Source organism: Delphinapterus leucas, chromosome 16 (genome assembly GCF_059928025.1).
Source record: "Delphinapterus leucas isolate spDelLeu-1000000601 "Yukka" chromosome 16, BTC_Dleu_Yukka2, whole genome shotgun sequence".
Lineage (NCBI taxonomy): Eukaryota > Metazoa > Chordata > Mammalia > Artiodactyla > Monodontidae > Delphinapterus > Delphinapterus leucas.
In genome coordinates, this window is record NC_143144.1 from 16,683,882 (window position 1) to 16,696,523 (window position 12,642).

At 40.5% G+C, this 12,642-nt stretch overlaps 1 protein-coding gene across 6 annotated transcripts in view; it reads right to left on the reverse strand.

The window, feature by feature from the left end:
* The window catches only part of RHOBTB1 (Rho related BTB domain containing 1), a 68,244-nt gene that overhangs the window by 20,384 nt on the left and 35,218 nt on the right, over positions 1–12,642 (reverse strand). The window lies entirely within an intron of this gene.

The following is a 12,642-nucleotide window of genomic DNA, read 5'->3' on the forward strand; positions in this document are numbered from 1 at the left end:
AAATGTGATACATGACACAGAGCAGATATATGGAAAAAAGGAAAATTGTTTTATAGTCAGTTGTGACATAAGGATCTTCCATGTTTTATATAATAACTTATCATTCTAGGAGCCAAAGAACTGTTTTACAAAACAGTTGTCAATTATGGTGTTTGACAGATAACTGCTAAAAGGTATCTTTAGTAAGAATTATAAACCATCTTTTCTAGGTTCAAATGTGCAGAATGATGACTGTGAAAACATGGAGGCAGAAGAATATAAAGAATAGAAAAAGTTATAACCAAGGATTCAAGACTATTTTGCAGTTATATTCAGAAATAAACTCACAATTTTATTAGATGTTAATTTATTGCCTTTATTGTTTATATAATGAGAAGAATCAAGTCGATGAATCAAAACACCATCTTTTTAAATCATTAATGAGCTTCTCTCCCTACATATCAATGAAGAGAAACAAATATATCCAGGCAACCATAAAATTTCTAAAAATAATGATTTGCAATGCAGCGAACTGCAGGGTGCTTACATTAAATGTAATTCACAAGTTGAGTATTTAAATTTATATCCAAGAAAAACTGCACCAGACCACGACAAGTAGAGGGGAAATCCTGACATTAAAATATTTACTAATTATAAAAGAGGACTCTAGGACTCAAAGCAGATGTGTATATTAATCTGCATGTTTAAAATGCCCTTGAAATAAAGATCTTATCAAAGATTCTTGGGTACTGGAAAATATAATGTGTGTAAAAATATGCATAACTATATAAATGAAAGGGAAGCATGTCTTGTCTTTGGGATTCTGATTTAGTTAGCAGAATATTCTGTGCACAGTCTCACTTCTAATCAGCATAAATAATAGTATCCAGTAAAGTCAAGAATGCTTTGAATTTTACATTTTTTAGGAGCTGAGTTTTCTATTATTCATAATCCTATTTATATAGGATATCTGATGCAGCTCTGCTGTGAGCTTCAGCCTGATCATAAAATAAAGCTGCCAAGAATTCTGCACAGTGAGAATAATATGGCAGTATCTCAGGTTCAAAATCATAGGGAAAGAATTGAGAAAATGTATCCACCACCTAAATGTGGAACAGTACATATTGATATATGTATAAAATTTTTTCTAATTGGTGCCTTCTATTTCCATATTAAGGCACATGGCTATAAAGAAAATCATTCTCAGAGTTTAATTTATATGACAGACATGTAGCAAAATGTCAATTCTGCTATCTAATTTTATGATACAGCATGTGAGGTTTTGAAATCAGAGCTAGCTCTGTTGCCAAGGTTACCGTGATAACACTCATGCCACTGAACCTATACTAGTTTCTATCCAGATGACCTGTAAACAAGTACGGACAGGACCTTGGGGGCTGGAAAAAATGGCATCTCCTGATGATAGCAGCACAATGCCATTGCACAATACAGGTCCGGAGGGCCCAACTTCTAACTATGTCACATCAATATCTCAGTGCATGAAATGCCGTTGGAAAGCCAGAAAAATAATTCAATGCTCTGTAAATATTTTGCCTCAAAAGGATGATAGTTAAAGAGAAGAGGCTGTACTGAGAGCAACGCTACCTCTGAAGCGAAAATAACTTGAGTCAAAATTCTATTTGCATCCTTGGAATAAAGTTTTTCTTTTTCCTTTTTTGAAATGCACGTTTAGATGCTATGGGAATCTGTCCCCATGATTTTACATTAAAAGTAGTTTAAAAATTAGATCATGTTTTATCTACCAACCTGCTTAAATGTCTTTAACCCTTGTTGATTTAAATACAAATTCAAGTTAAGAAGCATTATGTACAGAGGCCTGCCATAGGAATGTAGTGTTCTAAACCTGATTTTAAGCAAAAGCCTCAGAATCAATGGCCATAGGGATAGAGCTATAGAAAGACGCTGCTTTGACATATTCCTTCGCATCCCAGCATTCTTTTCTAATTCCTAATTCTCAACACATCAGGATCCTCTATGATATAAACACCTACATAATCAAGTAGCTATTTTGAGAATGCCATTTATTCCCTCTAGATTTTGAGCCATTTTTCTATCTGGTCAAAGAGGCACAAGACCTGCAGCTAAGAATACCTCCAGCTTTAGGCAGAATTCCAAGGAGCTAGAGATACTAAATAACTTTTAATCAAAACATTCATTCCTGGGTGGAGACTGTTCAATGTCTGACACAAGCTGGTGTTTAAAAATGCCATTCCTGTGAAAGATAAAAAGAAAAAGGCAAGTTCTAGCATTTCTGCTTCTCTGGGCTCTGTTACACTTTTTTACTTTGAAGAGTTGAGTTTAAAAATAATTGGGAGGGGGAGGTGTGATGAGGACATTCTCACAGATTAGGCAGCAGAGTTGGCCTAGAAATGACCTCAGGGTTCCTATTTCAGCTGTAAAAAGAATCTGATGGGATTTAAGTGGAGTCCTACAGCTATTTGGAGTAGAAAGCACGAGAATTCGAGAATGCAGAGGCAAAGCACATAAGAGACAAAACTCTAAACTCCAGAACTTGAATATTGAGAAGGGTAGGAAAGGTTTGGATTATTTTGGACTGGGCTAAGTGGCTTTATTAAAGAAAGCCAGGATTACGAAGGATTTTAGAGTGTTGCTGGCCTATGAATGTTTATATTTTGGAGAAAAATGTGTTTATTGTTTCTAAGGGGAAAATATCAATATAAAAGTTTCACTAGGGTACTGACGCATCAAATAATGCCCATGAAATAATGTTTTGATTAGACAAGTGAAAAACAATCCAAAGTAAATCTATGTGTTGAAACAACTGCGGATCTCTAGCTTCATGGAGGGGTGGGACCAGAGAGAGACCTCGTCATCCCCAAAATGCTTGAGCTGATAAAGCCAACCTCAGTTGTAGCAGTTCTTCTTCAGATATTAAACAAACAGAAAAGCATATTTTTTTCAGCTATCTTTCAAGGAGAACACTGGCCAAAGATAGCATGTGAAAGATTGGCAGAGATATTTGGATAACATAAGGCGTGCATGCAAAGTTGGGGCCAATCTTTGTTGGAGGATTAAAGAAAACAAAATCTGAAAACAGTGCATCATACCCACATACCTTGGCCCGGGATAGACTTTTTAAAAAGTGTACTTTATTCATTACACTCTTTATTATATATGGCTATGGGCGTAGAGTGAAATTTTTTTTATGTGAAATCTTTAAAGAATAGATTGAAATTAAATACATGGTGGATTTTCCTTTTAAGGTAAGAGTATGTGTATATATACATTTTTTTTCTTTTTCAAGCTAGACTTTAAACATTAAATGCCACACATTTTCATGGCCTGTCTTTATAATATCTACAGTCAAATTATCAAACTTGGTGGGAAAAGATCAGGGAAGCAAACAGAAGCTAAGTTTATCCTTTGAAGAAGTGATTAAAAAGGGTAGATAGGGCTTCCCTGGTGGCGCAGTGGTTGGGAGTCTGCCTGCCGATGCAGGGGACACGGCTTCGTGCCCCGGTCCGGGAGGATCCCACGTGCTGCGGAGCGGCTGGGCCCGTGAGCCATGGCCGCTGAGCCTGCGCGTCCGGAGCCTGTGCTCCGCAACGGGAGAGGCCCGCGTACGGCAAAAAATAAAAATAAAAATTAAAAAAAAAAGGTAGATAATCATTATCAAAAATTTGCTGTTAGGAATAAATTTTCTATGTTCTTTCCTATCACAAAAGTGCTTTCCATCTTTTTAGTTTCTCTTCCCTTTTCTTCCCTTTTCTACTTTGCCGTCACTGTCCAGCTAAGGAGCCATGGGCCTTGGGTTTTCTTATCTGCTTAGGTGAAAAAAATAATTGCTAAATTATCCTTTAAGTAAGACCAGGCCAACGCGGGCAACATGAAGGATAGTGGATTCCATGCAGTCCTCCAGAGAGCTGTGAGCAGGGCATCCGAGGGCCCTTCTCTGCTGTGCCAGTTTTGCTTGGGTCTCTTGCTGATGAATACCTGGTAACCAAGAGTAAGCTACCAATTCTATTTACCTGAGTCTTGCTTGGAAGTATCTCCTTTTTAACATATACGTTTAAGCCTTTCTATGTCACTACTGCCTATTATTATTTCTTTAGTAGAGACTACCATATCCTTTATATATTGGTAGAGATCATGATCACATTTCAGTGGGTTTCTTTGTCAATGTACACAAGTTCTCTTCTGGCAAAGACTCAAGTAGGAGTCCCTGACCTCCTTCTCCCCACTGATAACCGAGGTAGCCTCTACGGAAACGTTTTCAAAACCATTCATGTCAGCAATACACCTTTCATGCATATAATCTGACAGCGCTGTGCAAACAGACAGATCAAAACAGCACAAAACAGCTGGGAGCATGGCAGAGAAAAGGAATGTGTAACACGTGGCTTTGGAAAATTTTAGTAGGGGAGCAGCCCGGTGTGTATGAGATGCGGAGGGAGTTGTCAGTGATGGTGAACATAACCACCTGGAGATGAATGGCTGTGTAAGCTCACACTCATGGAGAATGGAGAGGCCTGTAGGGAAGTGCCTGGCAGGGGATCTAGGGAGAGCAGGGCAGTACCATGCAGTGCCCTGGATGTGAGCGGAGAAATCAAGTCAATACTTTACCAATAGCAGTGAGGCTTCTTAAGTACAGATGTTATGTGGGGAAAACTGTGAAAACACCCTGAAATATATCCAGATTGGGGAGTGATTAGCATGCGTAACTATTTCTTCCAAGCCCATAACTGCATGTTTAGTAGGAAGCAACATTTTAAACCAGTCTTCCCCCACCCTCCAAAAATGGGACCAAGAGATGCACACTCTCAAGTACAGGGTAGCCATGTCAACATCCCACCAATGCCACCAAATCCTAAAATAGATAATACTCAAGTCTTAAAAATGGTTGGTTCTGCCATCATAGTGCAAATATCACAGAAGGCAATGGCCTGACCATATAGAAAGCTGTGGGTTATCATCTTTTGGAAACCAGCTTTTTTTTTAACTTGATATCCCATTTTTCTATCTATGCTCCCTTTAGTGTACAAATCTTCTCTGACTTATAATGGGGTTATGTCCTGATAAACCCATCTAAATTGAAAATATCATAAATCAAAAATGCATTTAATATACTTAACTTACCAAACATCATAGCTTAGTCTCGCCTACCCCAAATGTGCTCAGAACACTTACATTAGCATACACTTGGGCAACATCTAACAAAAAGCCTATTTTATAATAAAGTATTGCATATCTCATGTAGCTCATGGGATACTGTACTGAATGTGCAGAATGGCTGTCTGGGCACAGAGTGGTCGTAAATGTATCAGTTGTTTACCCTGGTGACTGCGTGGCTCCCTGCCAGTGCGCAGCAGTATGAGAGCGTATAGTACCACATTTCGCTAGCCTGGGAAAAGATCAAAATTCAAAGTATGTTTGCTACTGAATGTGTATCGCTTTTGCACCATCGTAAAGTAGAAAAACTGTAAATAGGACTATTGTAAGTCAGAGACTGTCTGTGTTCTTACACCTCACACAATCATCAGAAAAAGTGGAGTGCGTGTGAAATTGGGTGAAGCACAAGTAATTAATTAAAAGAAATAGCTTAAGCAATCTCATTTAACTCCTGATCAATGAAAGCAGGAAACCCTGATACGGAGAAGGCTTCCTTGACAGGAGAAAGTGAAATTGTGGTAATAAATTCTCTGCCTAAACTCCACCTCATTCCCATGTCTCTTCGGCTTGCCCTGAAGCTACATGACTGAGGAAATGTCTTCCTGCACTGTTTTCTCCTAAGAGCAAGACCAGCTGCACATGTAACAATGCCTACATGTCAGCTAGATGGCCAGATGGGAGGGCTCTGGGATTAACCTCCTGACTCTTCTGAAACGAAACTGGGTGAACCAGCAAGATCATCCCACCACTCTTACCCAGGCTTCTCCCCAATCCTCTGTGAATCAATAAAGGTACGAGGACTTGCCAAGTCACTTATCCAGTATCAATGAGCAATCATTCAATCGTTTCTCCCAGAAATATTAACTGATAACCTACTATGTGCCAGGTGCTCTTCCAGACATTTGTGTCTGTAACAAGTTAAAGACACAAATCACTGTTCTCATTGTGCTGACCCTCGTCATGCTTATATTCAGCTGGAGAACAGAGACAAAAAGCACGAAAAATAGGTAAGATATTTAGTATGCTAGGTGGTGACAAGTGCTAAGGAGGAGATATGGTGGGGAAGGGGGACAGAAGTATTGGGGAGCATAAGCTGCTGCTGAAATGAGGTGGCCGTGGAGGGCCTTACTGAGAAGGTGACATTTCAGGAGAGACCTGAAGGAAGTGAAGGAGCTGACACGTTGATATCTGCGGGGAGAACACTGTGGAAGAGGGAACGGCTAGAGCAAAGGTCCTGAGGCAGGAGCATTCCTGGGGTGTTTTCCTGAGGGCGAGGGGGAAAACAGCAGGAGCTGAGCTCAGAGAGGCAATGCTGGGCTGAGGTACAGAGGGCCTAACGGGTGTCTGGCTCTTACTCAGAGTGAACTGGTTTTTGTGATTAGGGGTTTTTGAGCAGAATGACTTAATTTATGTGTTAACAGGATCACCCCACTGCCATCATGAGAACTGACCAAATGGTGGTGGGGCGTGGGTTGTCAGGAGGGATAAGACAGAAGGAGAGGCCAGTTAAAAAATAATAATCCAGAGGGAGATGGTGGTGACTTCGGCCTGGGAGTGGTGCAGGTGGTGAGAAGTGGCTGCGTTCTTTATACACGTGGAAGCTAGAGCCACCGGGGTTTGCTGATGGAGCAGGTGTCAGATATGACCAAAAGGGGTCAAGAATGATGGTGGAATTTTTGCTCAGAGAAATTCTTTCTTCCCTGTTCCTGGTACTGACATCTTTAGCTCAGCACTTTAACACTGAATTGTAACTCTTTAAAATGTTGCTGTCTTTCCCCACTACTCTTTGAGTCTCATTTTTAGGGATTTTGTTCTGTTCCTACTAGTTTCTCTCCCATTGTGCACAACACAGTGTTTGTAACAAAAGAAGCCCTCAGTGACTGTTTATCAAATAAAATGGCCTTATAGATATTGCAGGATGTAGATGCAAATATGTCTGCAGACTCAAAATCTAAAAGAAATAAATTTGGGCCTAAAATAAGTCAGTTAGGGGATATGCTTAAAGTTTTAATGAAAAAATGATATGTGAGCTATTACATTTCTTCAGACAATTATGGCTGAAAGATAGTTATATAATATCTCTGGTATATAGCAGAGATTATCCACTAAAAATATATCTTTAAATTATTTGGATTTATCTTAAAAATCTATTTACCCATCTAATTGGATACTTTCATAATGGCAGAATAAAAATGGATTAATGATCTCTTCTAGGAATTAGACTGTATCCAGAAACAAAGGAAATATAAAGAAATGGGCAGGTTACTTTCAGGATTAATTCTGGGTTAGTTTCACAGAATTAAGGCTTAACATAGCACCCTCTATTTCACAGACCATCTTGTTTTTTAAAAGACATGCCAACTCTCCCACCCCACCCCAAAAGTACTAAAATAGAAAGATAACCAAGGTGATAAGTTTAGAAGAGATTTATGCTTATTTGTTTTATCTTTTGGTAATTCAGTACTTTGTCCTTCTAACTATATTTTCTAGGCTGAGAGGCAGAGGAGTTCTGGGGAGAGAACAAAGTGGTGGAATAATTTTGGAAATCTAATAAATGGTCAAAATTCAAAGTTATTGATACGATTATTGTTAAGATTCACTAAGAAGAATATCTGTGAAAGTGGTCTGTAAACCATATGGTACCAATTATTGTCAGACAAATACGATTATGGGTTCAAAAGTCACCAAAGACATATCTTGTATATTGCAGCTAATAAGAATGGCAGGACATTCTCATCAAGAGATCTTTCCCTTTTGGCTGACTAGCTCATTGATATGGAATTGCTGAAAGATGGTAATAGAAGCATCCTCTGAGGACACTGCAGAATTACCCAGCAGCTGTCTCTTTCTTCTTACCACCTAATTTATAAGGGAAAACTGTACGGGCTGAAATCTCTATTTCATCACATGATTCCAGTATAGAAACATCACAAACTGATGTTTTCTCTTTGTCCAAGGATGAAAAGTCAACAAACTTAGCTGTATTTGACCCAACTTGTCAAGCTTGCAGTTATTAAGTGGTAACAGCAAAAAGGTAAAAAGAAGGCAGAACACACGATGTTAATGTATTGAACAGTATATATGTTCCTTATTCTCCTTACCCATCTCAGTGGCCACATTATTCATATGTCTGTGGCATCTTTTGGGTCCACAAATGCTTTTCTGGGCTCAACCATAACGGACTGTCTTTCTCAGTCATGTGACCAATGTTTGGGCAGCAGGCAGCATCCTTCCAGGTCCCGGAACATGACCGACCCCAGTCATCAACCAAGCCCTGTTCCTGTCTCATTTGGCACTGCTGCTTCTCAAGGACAATTTCATCCCGGGAACAGGGCTGGGTTGGGCACAGGGATCCCAGCTCTTCTGATGTTGTGTCTTCTGGTTACAGTACAAGATGTACCAGTTCAGAGCAGGAAGGACAGCGGAGGACAGCAGGCTGGGGATGGCACAGAGCACGGCACAGACATATTTTCTCTGTGCCAGATGATTTGGCATGACTGCAGTCCTATGCTTGAGTACTTTAGCACAGAATCCATAAATTTCCAGTACATTAAAAATTTTTAATTACTTGTATGCATTTAGTCTAACATATTTTTGTTTTGGATTAGCACAAAGCAGTAATAATCCACTTTCAACTGTTTTAGTTAATGCCCTCATCTATGGGTAAATGGATTACCGTAAGTATATAATTATTTTTTAAAATGATTCTTGTAAAGATCTTGGAAATGATACCCAGAGGAGAAACAAACTATAGTTGGAAAAACATTAGTGTTAATACATGTAATTCTGTTTAAGAATACTCATTCAAACAAAGCATTCCCCCCCCGCCCCAATTTATAAATTCAAAAATTTGGCGAAAAAGGGGGAGGTTTGGGGTGGTGTGGCTTACTATGCTTCCCTCCTTTTTCTCTTGGTCTCGCACCATTCTCTAGTTCCAGAAAGGGCCAACTACGAAAGAGAAAATTGTTACTATTTGATGGAGAAATGGAAAACTTTCAGGAATGTGGTGTCCTTTATTCAGTTATCACAGGGTACCTGCTCAAATGTATCTTCTCAGAAAAAGATACAAACAGAACCACAGCCAAAGACACAGGCCACTTAGGTGAATTACGATCCACACAGCTGAGGGCTCTGTCTCTGGGAAAAGGGATCCAGCATGATTTGGGGACAATTTGATAGTGTCCCATCATTAGCTTTGAGATGCCAGGACCATTCCATTTCCTATGTTCAGCTATTAAGGATCTCGTCTTATTTTTTTCGCCCCTAAGTTCATACAAATGATTTCTATTGATATTTTCAATGAGAACTAAGTTTAAGTTCTATACATAATCAAAACATACATTGTCAGCCATGAAAATTTCCTCACATATCATAGACTACTTAGACTGCCCATAAAAATATTTTATTTAAAAAACTATTGAGCTACAATTGAAATGCACTAAACTTTGTACACTTAAAGTGCTCCATGTGATTAGCTTTGACATAGGTATACACTCTCCATACTGTCATCCCAGTCAATAAAACAAATATTTCCATCACCCTGAGAGTGTCCTTGTGTCCCTTGGTAATCCCTCCTTCCCCCCATCCTCTTTCCCAGGCAGCGAGTGTTCTCCTTTCTGTCAGTATAGATTACACTGCATTTTCTAGAATTTTACAGCAAGGGATGCACACACAGTATGTGCTCTTTTTTCCCCGGTTTCCCTCACTCAAAAGCTCTCTCCAGCATTCATGAGATTCTTCCCGTTTGGCTGAGGTTCAGTAGAGAGTATTGTGATATTTCCGTGACAGTGTTTAGCCAAGCGTGGCCTGAGGACTGGCTGCTTTCGGATCATCCAGGTACGGGCTAAAACATGCCGGTTCACCTCCCCCCAGAGCTCTGACATCAGATCACCGGTAGCTTCGGCATAACCAACTATGAGAAGTGGCAGTTCTAGTCGAACCTCTTAGGGAGCAACTACTCCTGTCCCTTGGTTCAACTAGCTGCTCTTCTAATGTCTTTCTACTGTTTTCTGTAACTTGGGCAAGTCTTAGTCCTTTATGCCACAGCAGGACGAAATATCTTTAGGAAACAAGCTGCAGTAGTTTTCCTAGATGCCTCTGGACCACACATTTAGAAGTGTGGTTTGGATGACTTTTCCATAAAGTACCCGCATTGGGGACTTTCCTCCCTTTGCTGATTTGTTATCCATTTATAAAGTCCACCTTCAGGGCCAGGACTTGGGTGAAGAGTGAAGCACTGGCCTCAGGTGCAAAGTTTAAAGGGGTGCCCAAAACCTCCGTAATCCAGATGAACACTATTTTTTCAAAAATCAAAATTAAGGTAAAAAAAAAATCCATGATGAGCAAAATACCAAAATTTTAAATAAGGTCAGGACCAGTAACATTTGCCATGCTGAGCCTGAGACAGAAAGAAAAGATCAGTTAACAGTGATCCTATCTTTTTTTTTTTTTTTTTTTTTTTTTGCGGTACGCGGGCCTCTCACTGTTGTGGCCTCTCCCGTTGCGGAACACAGGCTCCGGACGCGCAGGCTCAGCGGCCATGGCTCACGGGCCCAGCCGCTCCGCGGCATGTGGGATCTTCCCGGACCGGGGCACGAACCCGCGTCCCCTGCATCGGCAGGCGGACTCTCAACCACTGCGCCACCAGGGAAGCCCGATCCTATCTTTTAAAAATTATGATGATTTACATTTTACACCCAAGGTGAGTGCCTCACCCTCATCCTGGCCCTGGCCCTCTTCCACTTGATATGTTTCTCTGTCTGACAGGCTGTTTGCCATCCTGAAGTCACCATCAGAATGTTAGTTCTGGCCAAGCGTTTAGAAAAGTGCCATGGACGAGAACTACTTCAAAATACTTTATTGAGGCACATTAGTTGTTTCTTGCTTTTTTCCCATGCCATTAACCACAAGTTCAGCCAATCCCAAACAAAGACATAAACACTGGTCACCCACAGTCCTGAATTTTTTAAAGGGCCTCAACCAGGCATTCAAGATGAGATGTATTCATGCTGTATCTGATTACATGTGCCTTCCACGTGAAACTAGAGCTGTCTTATCTAAACAGATACACAGAAACCCTGGCTCTGATTGATGTTATCATTTAAAACATGTAGTGTGCTTCTCATTGGACGTAAAAACACTTGAGGAAAATCAGTGTGTAAGAGTGATCTATATAATAAGAGTTCCAACTGTACTGAAAATATGCCTAGAAGCTCTTCGGCGTAAGGGTAGATACAGTGATTCTGCATGCTTACGTAAAACTGGGGGGAGAAAACATGCCACAGAGAGTACCCAAGCATCCCACTCCCTCTCAGAAAGTCTGCTCGGTTGTAACATTTTTACTGGAAATGAAAGGACTCATGTTTAGTCACTCATGGATGCATATAGAGAATTAAGTCATTTGCTACGTATTAAAGAACTTAAGAGGAACAAAGGGAATATTAGCTAGAGCTGGTGATAGATGGTGAACGCTGGTCTTCCATGTCCACACAGAATAGTGTAAGAATTAGACTGGACTGGGAATAAATGTAAAGTAAGTTGGCCGTCAATCATCATCGTCAACCACAAAAGCCTGGGGGGAAGGGAAGAAGCAGGCTTTGGAGCCAGACAGAACTACCAGGAAAAGCTCAGTACCACTCTCTCCTAGCCATCTGACCTTGGCCCCTTTCTGTACGCGCTTGCTCAACTGTGAAATGAGCCTAGTTTACAGGGTCACCACAAGAATGACGTGGCAACAAGATACGTAGAGCCGTGAGCACAGGCCTGGCTCGTGGGGAGCCCTGATTAAATTGTAGCTGCTGTTATCACCACCTCCAGCTCCATAGGCTTTGTGTGTTTGAAGGTTATGTGACCCCAAGACACAGCAATGGTGAAGGTTTTCAAGGAAAGTGAACAATAAAATGGGTAATTATTTATGTGTGGTGTGACTGTAGGATGGTGGCAGAGGGGCCCAGGTATTCTGTTGAAGGCAGAGCCCATCCTACTTGCCTACATTTTCAGTGCCAGGTACCTAAGTGTACACACTTCCTTCTTTTAACAGTTCTAGGGGAAAGCTCTTGAGTGACATCCCTTTAAAAAGAAGCTATTTTTTTTTCTTGCCAAAAAAGAGCAGCTGATCACAGTCATGGCTACTAGGTACAGTTCTGTTCTTGACATTTTAAAAGATCCAGGAAAGAGCTTCAAAAGTTCACGCGAAAATGGATAGAAAGCAGGTGGTAGGAAGAAGGAAGGCTACTAAAAGTTGGAGTCATTCGCTCCAGACAAAAGAGGGTTTGAAGTATTTCAAATGTGTTAGGTAAGTGTTAGGATGCTAATGCCACTCTGCTACCTTTCATGTCCATCGAACAGAAGGACTCCTATCACTACTTTTTCTTGGATGGATGATCTCCCTTCCTGGAGAAAAGGGGTTGACCAGATGACTTTTTGAGATCTCTTCTCATTCTGAGCCACCACACAAATATAGAAGAGCAAATGGATACCCAGCTCATCAATGTGGGGTGGCGGTTTCAGTTG